Below are 11,425 nucleotides of genomic sequence, written 5' to 3' on the forward strand. Positions count from 1 at the left end.
GCATATCTCGCCCCCGTATTGGGCCGGAGGCAGGCTTGTTACCTTAGGTGGGGCCTGGGCCTTTACGTTTTGTTATTTCCATGGGCTTGGGAAAATCGTTAATATTTCCCCCCAACACTAATGTTAATGTTAGCATTAGTATTGGGATGTAACACCACCCGGTACTAAAGGTGCCCCTTTTTTCCCCTTTAGTACTGAGTGGCGTTATGACCTGGTACTAAAAGGTCTAGAACTTTTTAGTACCGGGTCATAACACCACTTGGTACTAAAGGGACACTTTTAGTATCTGGTGGTATTATGACCCAGTATGAAAGGCCCTCCACACGTTACTTTAAAAGGATAGAATATCTACCTCCATCACATGTGCTGTGTAGGTGGGATGGTAAGGAAGCCTACGAAGCTTGAGGTCGTGGGTTTGAATCCCACAGACCGCACGTGATGCGAGACTTTATTTTTTGATGCAAAACAAGTGTTACCAACCGGTACTAAAGGGATCCCTTTAGTATTGACGCAATACTAAAGGCCACCCTTAGTACCGACACAGCAATACCTATTGTGCAACCGGTACTAAGGGGGGTTTGGAACCCATACTGAAAGCAGAATCCCCAGTAGTGAGTGAAGAAGCTATCTCGGTGGGGCTCGGGATTTTTTTTTTTGCAGCGCCGGCCGTGGTGACCCGTTTTGTCCCGGTTGATTTATCCCGGATGGATTTTTAGGATATTTGCACCTTACCAACCGGGACTAAAGCCCAATTTTCTACTAGTGACAGGAAGACAATTCTGATCTCCAGCTTGTGGGTGAGCAATGGGTGGCCATGCAAAAACGGCTGACTACACGTTGACTCTAGTTACTATCAAAATAATTATATACTGCCAGAGCTTGATGACGACAGGACAATGCTGCCAAGGCTCAAGTGTACGAGGAATAATACGTAATAATCTGGGTCTTTCTCGATTGATTCTAATTTCTATTTTCTTCTCGCGAAGACTTTATCCGTTGGACGGTGATAGTTAGAATGGATCAAGATTCCATATGGGCTAATAATTTTAAGAAACATAGAATTATAAAATAACAAGTATAAATTCATAGCTACTAGAAAAATAATCTCTCATCTCACACCTTAGTACCGACCACATTTCAACTTGGTACTAATGCTAACATTAGTACCGGGTCCAAATTTAGTAGCCCTGAAGGTCTTTTAGTACTGGATCATAACACTACCGGTACTAATCGTGTGCTATGACCCGGTACTAAAGCCACAAGGACTTTTAGTATTGGGTCATAACACCACTCGGTACTAAAAAAGTTACTTTAAAAGAAAAACATCTCTTAGTCCATCACATGTGCTGTGGCGGTGAGATGGTAAATATTTAACATTATTTAACCATAATTTAAATCATTTAAAAGGGTCAAAGTATTCATAATAACATTAGGAAACATGAAAATATTCATAATAACATTACAAAACATGACACGCCATAAGATGTAGAGAGTAAAAATGTAAAATGAAATCTATAAAACATAATTAAGCATAGATATTACAATAACTTAGATAGTAAAATTTAATAGTAGGATCATGGGCATGCATGATCCCATAGGATCCTACATCAAGGGTCATGATAGAACGGAACTAAGATCAACAATGGGATCACATGAGCATGTTTCGGCTCGGCGCTTCATATATTGTGTAATATTCGATATTTTCTTGAATCTTTTTTATCTTTATTTTCACAACGATGTTTACACTTTCGCATTTATGGGCAGTAAATCTATTTATGTATAAGCTAACCACACATAGTATGAAATTTATATTTCACTATCTGGTTGAAAAGGGAAAACAATTGTAGCTACAAAATTGAATTTTTAATGAATACTCATCTTCAGCACTAAAGCTTGAGTAACAAACTTTGTAGTTATAGAAGTAATCATGAGCATGAAGTAGTTAGACGTTGAAAAACTATCAACCAGCCATTTCCTATTCGCTAATCCTACATTTAAAACTGGTCTATGAAATTAGTTGTCAACATAAGAATAAGAGAAAAAGGAATTTAAGGACTTGCATAACTTATTTTTCATCACATAGACTTACTACTTAATAGACAATTTTTACAAAGTTATTTTGTCAAAGAAAATGATCAGCTCCCTAACTCCCAACAACCTAGTGAATCGTGGCTGCACCTACATGATTCATATTGAAGTTTTAGGATACCTGTTGCACATGTTGCATTTGCATGAAAGAGAACGGCACTTGATAAGATTTGTGGGAATTAGATGTAGTTGATCAGTTACTATCACTTTCGTAATCATTATTATCATGCTAATACTCCTAAGACAAAATGTTCTACCTTTCCAACAGAAGAACGCGAGATAATTCTCTTATTTTATGAGCAACTTAGAAATGTAATTACCAATAACTCATTCATGTATTTAAGAATCATTATGCAGTATCCTTGATATGCAAGATTTTTCTTGCTAAAGGAATATAATATTAACCATTTCCTTTTATTTCATTGATGGTTTAAATGATTTTAATGAAATGCAATGGAGTTTCTGTTCCGTTAAAATCTGCTGCAAAATACCACAAAAATCAAATCCTGGAGAGAAAAAAAAAATGATTCCATGTATAGGGTAGCCGAAGGGGTTTCGTTACATATTTTCTGCTAAATTGATACTAATGCTGGTCCGACCTCAAAAAACTTTTCAACATTTTGACATCTCTGAACTCTGAACTTTACACCTTGTTGAAGCCGTTACAAACAGCGGTGGACGCAACGCAGAGCACACGTCAAAGACTTTTCCCAGATACCAAATGATAAGAAAAGCATTGGTTCTTTTTCTGCAACGTCGGCCAGTCGGTGACCCGGTGCGGCAGCTCACGTCAGATGTGCCGGCCTGACGCCTGCCTGATCATGTTGTTCGGTTCAGAATTCCTTCATCTTTATCAAACCCCCTCCCTAATCTCTTTCTTCTTGAGCAATAAGCAGTGCACGTGGTGCGGAACGGGTTCTCACGTGGGGGAGGATCCGGGTCTTTGCTTGATCTGACGGGAAAAAGAAATTGGTTTGCAAGTGATGGTTGGCCCTTCACATTCTCTCGAGCTTCCTGTGATGTTCTTGTTCTCACTCCCGTCAGTTGGCTTGTTTTTTTCGATACACAGTTTGCCGAAGCATATTGAAAAAATTACCCCGTCTGCTTTTTTTTTTTGAGACTGAATCATTCCTCAAACCTGGGCCGGAGCCCAGAAGCAATGTACGCTTCAGACCATCAGAGTGGGCCCCGCTGCTAGATTTCGGCAGTGACTGAAGTGGCCCACGAAACCAATGATGTAAGGCCCAAGAAGTTTTCTGTTGAAGGGAATCATACTCACTAGTGGCTAGTCACGGTGCTGCTACCTGCACGTGTGCAAACTGGTAAGTTTGACGGACTCAATGTCTTCGCAGCAACAGCGGTCAAGCTATGAAGTTAAGATAAGCCGTGACAGTGGCGGATAAGAGGATGTGTATGCGACGAAGCTGCAAAAACTGTTCTTAAACCCCCCGTGAGAGCAACTCCCATAGATTGATTTCTTCCTTTCCCTTTCCTTTCCCTTTTATCTCCATATAAGAGAATTACCTTTGAAAGTTCCAAAGTACTAGGTAGATTTGCTGCAGCAAATCTCATTTCCCCTTTTCCCTTTCCAACTTCTCTTACACATGGAACCCACATGTCATTGACATTATAAATTTTTTTCTTTTTTTTCTTCTTCTTACTTACCTTCTCCTTTCTTCCCTCTTGCGCCCTTCCTTCTCGCTTGCCGCAAGTGGCGAGCGCAAGATGGCGGCCTGGGCAGAGCCGGCGTGTGGCGCGCCGTGGCGACCAGGGCAGGGTGTGCGGGCCGGCCCGCAAGGGTGCGCGAGCACTGGGCACCCAAAGCGGCCCTCCGATTAGCCGCTAGCGCGCGGGTGAAGTCTAGGGCACCGGGTAGGAGGTAGTGGGCGGCGCGCCGTGCGGTGCCCGCAGGCGAGCGCCAACAGCGGTGCCAAAGCAGGCCCACCAACGAGCTCACAGGCAGGCAAGCGAGTGGCACGCGGGGCGTGCATGGCGACAACATCGGGCGGCCAGGGATGCTTCGTGGCCTTGAGATCGTGTGGCAAAGAGAAGAGGAAGGAAAGTGAGGAGGAGCAATCCTCTTCGAAAAGGGAAGAGGGAGGAAGATAAAGAGGATTGAGAAAAAAGAAAGGGGAATATAAGGGGATATGTTGGAGCACGTTTCTTTTACCTCTCAATCCCCTATGGCTGAAAAATAAAACGGAACTAGCGCCCGGACGTCCGTTCCGGGTGCAAAAATCGGACGCACTCTCCACCGTCGAATTCAATACGTGTCAACCGTCAGATGAAACACAGGGAGATCGGGACAAGTCCGCACCAACCACAGAAAAAACGTACCCTGGCGTCAACTCCTTCATGCGGGTCGGGATAGGAGCGAAGCTCCCAGCTTCGCGCCGCCGTCCAGATCCACCGGCGACGAGTGAAGATGGCGCATATCCTTCAAAAAATAGAACTCCCCCCTCCAAATCAACCACATGGCGGCCACCCGCCCCCCATTGTTGCTTGGAACCCCTCAGATCTACAGATAATTGACCTCAACACGCTACCAGGTATGCCGCCCCCCATTGTTGCTCGGAATCCCTAAATGTTGCATTGAATTCTTCGAGCAAGCGTGATAATTCACTTCAACACCCACCCCCAGGTCTTTCGAGCAGCATCCATGGGGGATTGGCATCCCAATCGAGTCACCAGAAATGGCAGGTATGATTTCGTTTGAAACACTAGATGTGACAGAAATCTTATACAGTTTTGCAACATCTAATGATAACATGTGGCACATTGAAAAACAGTTATTGTAACATCTCAAAATGCTCATGGGTTAACTGAATGTTACATATAAGTGTTGCAACATCTAATGATAGCATGTGGCACATTGAAAAACAGTTATTGTAACATCTCAAAATGCTCATGGGTTAACTGAATGTTACATATAAGTGTTGCAACATCTAATGATAGCATGTGCCACATTGAAAATCAGTTATTGAAACATCAAAAATTGTATGTGCTAACTGAATGTTGCATCTTACTTCGATGTACAGTTTTTGCAACATCTGAACATTGATTTCGCTAGTAACACTAACTGCAACATTTATTTGCAGGTGATGGAGCATTGGTTCCTGTTGCGAGCATATCAACACACTCAAATGAATATGTTTCAGTACAAGTTGGTGCAAATGAAGAGGTCTACCATGAGGATGAAGACGTCGTATGCTCACAGCCTATTGTGCCGAAAGTTGGGATGGAATTTGACACGATACAAGAAGCAAGGTGGGTTTACAATGAGTATGCCATGAAGTTGGGTTTCAGCATAAGAGTGCCTTCTTCAAGAAATAGCAACGTCACAAAGGAGCTGATCAGAAAGGAGTGGGAGTGTTCTCATGCTAGGAAGCCAGCTCTTGATGGAGAAGATGATGGAAAGGAAAACACATCAGCGAGCACATCAACAAATGACACTGCAACACAGTGGGATCGAAAAAAAGAGCAGCAACAGCTGTGCTTACCACGGCAACAAGGAAGCGCAACACTATCAAAAAGTTGGACTGCAAAGTTCATATGATGGTTGGCTTGAGAAATTCGAGGTGGAGAGTGATTGTAATGCAACCTGACCATACTCATCCCATGGTGTGAAGGCGATTGGGGTTAGGAAACACTTGAGGTCCCACCGAAGCATCTCGTGAGCTGATTATGAGCTGCTGAAAACACTACACCATAGAAATATTAGCACAACACAGATCATGGGGGTGCTTGCTGATTTCCATGGGGGGCTTGGCAACCTTACTTTCAGCAGCAAGGATGTTTCAAACATGAGGACACACTTGAGAGGAGGTCTCACCTACAGGGATATGGATGCAACATTAGAGTATTTTCAAAAGCAACAAGCTGAAAGTCCTTCCTTCTATTATGCAACAATGATAGATGATAATAATGTTGTTAGAGGATTGTTTTGGGTAGATGGGAGGACTAGAGAGCTGTACAAGAGTTTTGGAGATTGCATTTTCTTTGACACAACATATTGCACCAACAGATATGACATGCCATTTGCACCAATTGTTGGGATAAATAACCATTTGCATAGCATACTGCTTGGATGTGCAATGTTGCCAGATGAAACAATGGAAACATTTGTTTGGGTGCTAGAAAGGTTGAAGGGAGCGATGGGTGGGCGTGAACCAACCAACATAATGACAGATCAGGATAAAGCAATGAAAGCAGCAATAGCATTAGTGTTCCCTAACGCAACACACAGATGTTGCAAATGGCATGTCCTGAGCAAGGCTAATGATAAGCTTGCTTGGCTTATTAGTGAGGAAGAAGACTTTGCAAAGGAGTTTGACTACTGTGTGAACAAGACTGAAACACCAGAAGAATTCGAGATGTTGTGGGCAAGCATAGAGGACAAATACCACTTGCAGGAAAATGAATTGTTTCAAAGTATGTCTAGTACAAGGAGGATGTGGGCACTTGCGTACTTCAGAAAGTACTTCTTCCCCTTCACAAGCACAACAGGAAGATCGGAAAGCATGAATTCATTGTTAAGAAAGTTGTTCACCCTCAGGACTCAATGTTGCAATTTATAACACAATATGATTACATCATGGACACCAGGGCAGAAAGAGAAAATAAGGAGCGTTGCAAGGGAGAGATTTCAGATCCACCACTATGGGGAAGGTATGCTTTTGAGAAGCAAGCTGCTGCATTCTACACCGGTGAAGTCTTTGGTAAATTTCAAGAGTTGTTGCGTGATTCTACAAGATACAAGGTAGGGGCTGTTGAAAGTGATGACCAGGGTTGGTCCATTCAAATTGTGCACCCAAATTCAACTAGAGTCCACATGTTCACCATTGATAAATATGCAACATCATATACATGCTCTTGCAACATGTTTGACCGTGATGGCCTCTTGTGTCCTCAAATACTAAAAGTATTCACAAACAGGGATGTCGAAAAAATTCCAGAGAAGTATCTACTTAGAAGATGGTCAAAGGAAGTGACTATAATGATACTGGAACGCCTCTTGGGTACAGAACCAGCATTTGGTGTCCCAACCACAAACAAGCTAAGGTACAATGCATTATGCAGAAAAATGACGTCACTAGCAGCTGAAGCTTGTTTGGGTCCTGAAAAGTACATTGTAGCTTCAGCTGGGATAGATACATTGGTACAAGCAGTCAGGACAGCAAGGGGGTCACAAGAAATGCAACAAGATGAAGCGTCCAATGTTGCAACAGGTCAACAGTCCAAAACTCTTGCTGTCATGGTAAAGAATCCAACAAGAACAAAAAGTAAAGGGAGACCAAAGGAGAAGGTGGAAAGGTTCAAATAAGTAGTGGCACAAGCTAAGGAAAAAGCAATGAAAAAGAAGGCAAAAGGAAAGAAGACAGCCCAAAAAATCCCACCATGCTCATATTGCTTTGAAGATGGTCATAGTGTACAGACTTGCGCGTACATGGCCAAGGCGGAGGCACTTGCAAAGGATCTCAAAGAAACAGAGGTGAAGCTCTGAATTTTTAATTATTCTTTTATTAGAATGAGCTGAAACACGTATTAGAAAGTACTGCAACATTTCATTTTATGAACTGCAACATTATGTCTCATTTATACTAAATTTTTTTTTGTGATGCTGTTGTTATGCCCATGTATGAGATTGAGCCTTGTGGTATTGATATTAGACCATGAGCTGGAGATGAATTAAACTGCATGTTGTGTGGCATAAAAAAAAAGATGTGATGTATCATTGCGACAGTTGATGTTGCAAGTTCAGTAGTTCGGTGTTTCAAATGTTATGAACGCTTGTTGCAAAATAGAAATGGCGCGACAACATTATTGCAACATGGTTCAGTAGAGTTTGCAACATTAAAATTATAGTACAGCAACATACTACTTTAATGATGTTTCATCAGTTATCCATGAATGTTGCAAACAAGAAACTAAAAGCCAACATTTCTGCAACATAGTAAAGCAGAATTCGCAACATATAAAGTGCACTACGGCAACATATAAAAAAACTAAGCTGTGGTAAAATAATTGGTATCCCACAATCCTGAATACTCCATACATCCACATTTCTAAGATGATTGTTAGCTATATACAGAGACCTAAACTCCTATATTGCACAATGAAACATGATGTCACTACTTCTGGTTGCAATACTTTTCAACAAACTCGCTTGTCAGGATATCATTTCTTGGAGAAAGTAGGAGAATGCCTGCAGCCAATTTCCTATAGTTTGCAATCATGTGCTAAAATAGGGAAAAAGAAAACAGAATTAGGTAACAAAAAAATTGCAGAAGTAACATCATGTATTGGGGTAAAAGAATTAGGTAGCCACATTGCAATAAGACATACTGGCTCAAATGTGGTGTCCATCTTCTTCCCATTCCAAGACTCCATATATAGAATTGTGTATAACCCACAATCATGCCTAAAAAACAAAAAGAATTGGGTTATCAAAAGAAACATGGTGAGAAAAGATGAAAAAACTGCATGAATAATTCTTTATGTAAGCACATGAATGATGAAAAACTTACAAAGATTTTTGATGCGGGTAGTCCGTGGGATATTTCCAATCAAACAGAGAGATGTCTTTGTTTAGCACCCCAGCTTGTATACATGCTTTTGAAAAATTGGTGACCTAAAAATAGAACCAAATGGTACGTTATATACTATTGAAACATTTCAAATCAGCAGCTGCCACAATGATAATTAACTATTGAAATATTGCAAAATTAAAAGGTTAATTGTCTGTTACAATCTACAACCTCTATAGTTCTGCAACATCACAAATCATCAGGTGCAACATTGATTTTCAATTATTGACACACCATAAGATGAAAAAGCATCAAGTAACAGAGGCTATTAATAACAAAAAAAAAGAGGTGCAAGTTTGAGAGTACTGACCACATTCTTGGCAGAAACAAAACATTTCGTATCATGAGATCCCCCAAGAGAATTGAACCAGCAAATTTCCTTTAGAAACATGTTGACACTAACAACTACCCAATGCCCTTCTTCAACAATAGGGAAAAAAAACTAAAAAAAAGTAGATAAGAAAAAAAAAGAATGGGAAATGAAAGGCAACTTAATTGTGCAACACAGTACCAGATCCATTTTTGAGAGATCCCAAGACTTGTTCAACTTTGTCAAAGCCGTGTTGCAGCTGTCTTGTATGAAATTATCAGGTTCAATTTTTAGCTTGTCCTTGAAAAAAAGTTAGAAACTATAAAAATGAATGCAGGGGCACATATGATGGTAATAAAAAATTGCAAAACAGAATTCAAATCTTACAGTAAGAATAGTAGATAAAGCAAATTTCTTAACGATGTTATTGTCCTTCTCACGCAATTCAACTTCTTCAATGTTGAATTCATAGGACCATAAAGCCATCACGTGGTTATTAATTTCCCCCCTTTGCTTGAAGGATCCATAGAATTCATCATAAGTAACATGGAAGCCGTCAATTCGAACAAATGGTGGGGCTGGGATAAAAAAAACTAAATTAGAATTTGAAACATCTAACTAGACCTACTGAAACATGTGAAACATATAGAAGGAATATTGGGGGAAAAATTGAACTGCTGTAACATGAGTACTACATATTTGAAACATCTAACTAGACCTACTGAAACATGTGAAACATACATAAGGAACATTGGGAAAAAAATTGAACTGCTGTAACATGAGTACTACATATTTGAAACATCTAACTGGACCTACTGAAACATGTGAAACATACATAAGGAACATTGAGAAAAAAATTGAACTGCTGTAACATGAGTACTACATACTTGAAACATCTAACTGGACCTACTGAAACATGTGAAACATACATAAGGAACATTGAGAAAGACATAAAGAGTTGCTCACGGTTGTTCTTGTTCATCATTATTCGCATTTGGATTGATTGGCACTTTCTTCATTATCCTCTTGCTGAGATACTTGTTATATGCAGTAACAATTTCATCATCTAACTTAATTCTCTTCAATTTCTTTCCTTGGTTCAGATGGATGGCAGCCCTCTTCCTCCTATTTTTCTTGTCAAATGTACTTGACCCAGGCTTGTTAACAATAGTCTCATCAATGGTGAGATCAGCTGCAAACACAAGAATAACAAAATACTCAAATACGTGTAAGAAAAGAGTATTGAAAATGGAGACAAAAAAAGGTAAAAAAAAAGTCACCCAAAGTAGATGCTGCTGCCGCTGGGGTCAAACAATCTGTTTCAATTCCTTGGCTGGACAAGAGATCAAATGAAGGGATGTCATCAAGATAACTTGAATCGTTGCTTCTCTTGTCAATAGGTGAACCAGCAGCACTGGTGGGGGCTCCTAAAGTGCTAGTTGATGCATCTGTTGTGGCAGCAGCATTGGAAGTTTGCCCATTTGAACCACCACACATGGAAGGAGCTGCTGCATCAACATTAGAGGTGGAAACCCCTGCTTCAACACCATCATTCCTCGCCATGTTAGCTAGATCTGCCATCTTGCCCAACATTTCAATGTGATGCCTCCTCCAAATAGCCATGACCTTATCTTTAATTTGTGCACTGATGGTTGTAGAGATAGCATCGGCAAGTTGGAGAACATCTTGCTCCACAAGTTTAGAGTAATGAGAAGCAACATTCTGATACTCAAGAGGGATCTATTATATAGAATTATAAAATAAATAAAAGAGTATTAGCAAGAAGTGTATTGGGACATTGCAACATGATGGGATGAAACTAAAAATATGAAAAACACACATGCAACACCATAAGAATGTGTACTGAAACATTGGTGAAAACAAGCTGAAACATATTATATTTTGTGAAACAGATGTATTTTTCTACAACACCTATTTGTTGATTCTGAAAGGTTAAAGAACTACTACAACAACACAAATTTAAATGAAACCAAACTATGGGTCCAGAATTCATGTTAATCATATTGAAGGAGACATAAGTTTATTGCAACACTTATATTGTATTGTTGCAACATTAAAGATATACTACAACAACATTAAAAGTGTTTGCGCATAGAATGAATTGCAACACAGAGTATAATAAGATGACACAATCAGAAACTGAAAATGTAACATATTTTTTCACCTGATGAAGAAGATTGTTACTGGATGGTAGTTGATGCAGCCATTCATCTAAAGAGCTGACAGCAGGGATTTCCTCAGTGGCAGCTGGGTCAGGGACTTCCTCAGTGGCAGCAGGAGCAGAAATTCCAACAGCAGGAGCAGGGTGTTCTTGTACAATTGGGGCAGCACCATAAGGAGTACGGGAGAAGTCGCAAAACTGATCATGAAAAGAAGCATGAAAATTTTTAAGAAGGCAAAAAGCAATGAAAAAGAAGGA

The sequence above is a fragment of the Setaria italica genome, chromosome I (genome assembly GCF_000263155.2).
Source record: "Setaria italica strain Yugu1 chromosome I, Setaria_italica_v2.0, whole genome shotgun sequence".
NCBI lineage: Eukaryota > Viridiplantae > Streptophyta > Magnoliopsida > Poales > Poaceae > Setaria > Setaria italica.